Genomic DNA, 2,944 nt, shown 5'->3' with positions numbered 1-2,944 from the left:
ATAAGGAGACCCAATAGCATCTTCTGGAAGTGTTCTTTGAGTTATCTGATCTGGTTTGGTGTGAACCCCAGAACTAATCATTGGAATTGAAAGGTGAACTGCATGATCATCTTCATTAAGAAGCTTCTTTTCAAGCTTCTTTTGCTTCTTCCTTTTCCACAAATCATGGCCCAAGTTTCACCTTTGCTTGTAATTGGGATCATTGCATAATGGCTTCATATCTTCTACCATAAGAAGTGCGTCAGTAACCTTAGCCATTTGATCAGCACATATAAAATCTGTCAATTCTGCAATTGATGAATTTGAACCACATCTCTCCATGGTTATTGAAGCTTCAGCCTCTGAGAATCCCATTTTTTGTCAAGTATAACAGTTTACTTTCCTCATCAGAATCAGAATTCATGATTTCCTCGATATCATAAGAACTATCAATCTATGTGAAATCATCCTGAAAGATCGCTTCATAATCAGATGAGTTGTTATCAGAATCAACATGTTGTATGGGTGCGGATTTTTGATGAGCTTGTACCATTGTATATGTAGTCTTGCCATTGCATCAGATTATTGTTTGCATAAATTGGTTTCTCTCCCACAGAAAAGTATATTTCAGATATGGCCTTCACTGAAAGATGATAAGCCACTGTGTCAGCCTGGAACGGATTATCAAGCTATTTTTACTTCACTGTCTGACTAAATCCCTCCAGATACAGAAAATGGTCACCTCATTCAGAAGACACATATCTTAGACGTTTCTGTTAGAATAATTGAATACTTCTTAAGTTTGTGATAACATGAAGAGAATTTCAGTTACTTGATAACACTACTGTTTAGTGACACCAGAATGAGAGTATTCAAGATAAATAGATTTGGGGCACGAATAAAGCTACAAGTACCTACAACAATTCATTGTCAAAATTGGACCTCGTGGGGATCATGACATTCCAGTCAAACAGAGATTGAGAGTGAATAAGATAAATCTAGAGGGACATCTTGAAAACCCATTTCAACCAGAAATAGAATATTGGGGCATTTTGAAGGCTCACAACAATATGAATATTTGGGCATTCTTGGAGGCTCATCTCAACAAGAAGTAATGTTGAGCACACTTTTAACATCTGTATCAGCAAATATTGGGGCATTTTAAAGCTCACTTCAGACAGATCCATGTGGAGTATTTTGAAGACTCAGATTAACAAGAAGCAAATGTTGGGGCATGCTGAAGGCCCACATTATCCTATGTCAAGATCATTGACTTGAACAAATATTTCCAATGAGACAGAAAGATATGAAGAATGAAAATGGTGAAACAATGACAGTCGAGCTGACTATACATAATTGCTTTGTTCATCAGGCAGTTACATTATGATCATATTGTTGAATAAAAATTTTTACTCAGCAAGTATGTTTTCAAATACCTAATCTTCTTAACCGTATGTCACATGACAGTGTGTTCTTTGATAAACTACATTACGGTTGCATGAATAAAGATGATCCCCAGGTAGACTACTTGATCCAGGGTTCAGTTCCTTAAGATCTCAGCATTGAATTTGGCCTTCTGTGTGTCGGTGATAATTGAAAATATTTCTTTGAGATTCCTAGCAAATAGTTTCAACCATACTATTGAGATTATGAAGATGTTTTTCACATCAGTTTTTGCTTCCTTGATGACATTGAAAAGGGAGACTCGACTCTCACTTATATTACTGTTATTCCCGTTGTTATTTGGGATCATCATTGCTAGCCAAGATGAACTGAGTTTTCATCTATTTTAGTTTTATCATTTGTATTTCATCCCCAGCTGCAAAAATTCCACGAATATCTTTCTGTACATTGATCCTACAGTTGATGTGTTTCTACTTCCTACAAAGGTCATTGTAGAAGAAAATGTGATCAGTATTACATTTGTCTTTGCCCGAGATGATATCAAGATCAGTTAGTGTCTCCTATTCAATTCGACACCAGCATATCTTGTGAATTTGACCAACTTTTTGGTCATACCAACATTACACTTGAATCCCCACTAAGTTTTGTTCTCAAGTGGTCTTGTGACGTCATTCAAAAGCTTTGAACATTAGGCAAAGAGCTTCAATGATTAAGAAATCTTGGCAGAAGCCACAAGAAAGGATGAATGTGTTGTCAAATGTTTTACGAACATCTGAATAGAAGCCACAGGAAAGGATGAATGTGTTGTCAAATGCTTCCTTGACCAATAATCCGAGCAGAAACCACAGGAAAAGATGAATGTATTGTCAAATGTTTTACGAACCAGTGATTATGGTGCTGAACCAATGTTGCAATCATATGATTTCCATTTATTGATCCAAGATAAAGTTTGTCTTCTTTAACCCCAAGATTAGAAGTGAGATATAATGAAGATTTCTTTCCATAGAAGGGAAGCAGAAATTTTAACAATAAGAAACTAGTGGAGCCAACTATGGTTGAATTACAAGTTGTTGTTAAGCATCTCGACATTATATGGTCCAAGTTGCATTATTCGAGATATGATTATATGTGGAGACATGAAATGAATTGGAATAAATCTTCTTTGTGATATGTTTCAAGAGTCAAATCAAAACAGACTCTATTCTCCTAATTAATCCCTGCTGAGTCAGGCATATCTACATCTACACTTTTTAAAGTAATAGATTCTCACTTCAGAGATGAAAAATTTTCTTTTTAAAGATGATAGATTTTCTTTTCAAAGATGAAAGCTTTATGGAATTTCTACACAAGTCCAAGCAAAGAAAATTGGTTTTATCCAAGACAAAATGGGACATCAAGGTCATAATTCTGACTACAGCAAGAGTTCCACAAATGAAACATTTCTTCTGAGACCTTCATGAAGCAAAGAAGACAGTAAAGATACAAATTAATCAGATGATTCTGCAGAAATGCAAGCTTGATAGCATAAGTTGCTACATTGATATCCAGAGGTAACCCTGGT

This window comes from Hibiscus syriacus, unplaced genomic scaffold (genome assembly GCF_006381635.1).
Source record: "Hibiscus syriacus cultivar Baekdansim isolate YM2019G1 unplaced genomic scaffold, ASM638163v2 tig00110745_pilon, whole genome shotgun sequence".
Taxonomy (NCBI): domain Eukaryota; kingdom Viridiplantae; phylum Streptophyta; class Magnoliopsida; order Malvales; family Malvaceae; genus Hibiscus; species Hibiscus syriacus.
Note: the sequence above shows the minus strand (reverse complement) of the source record.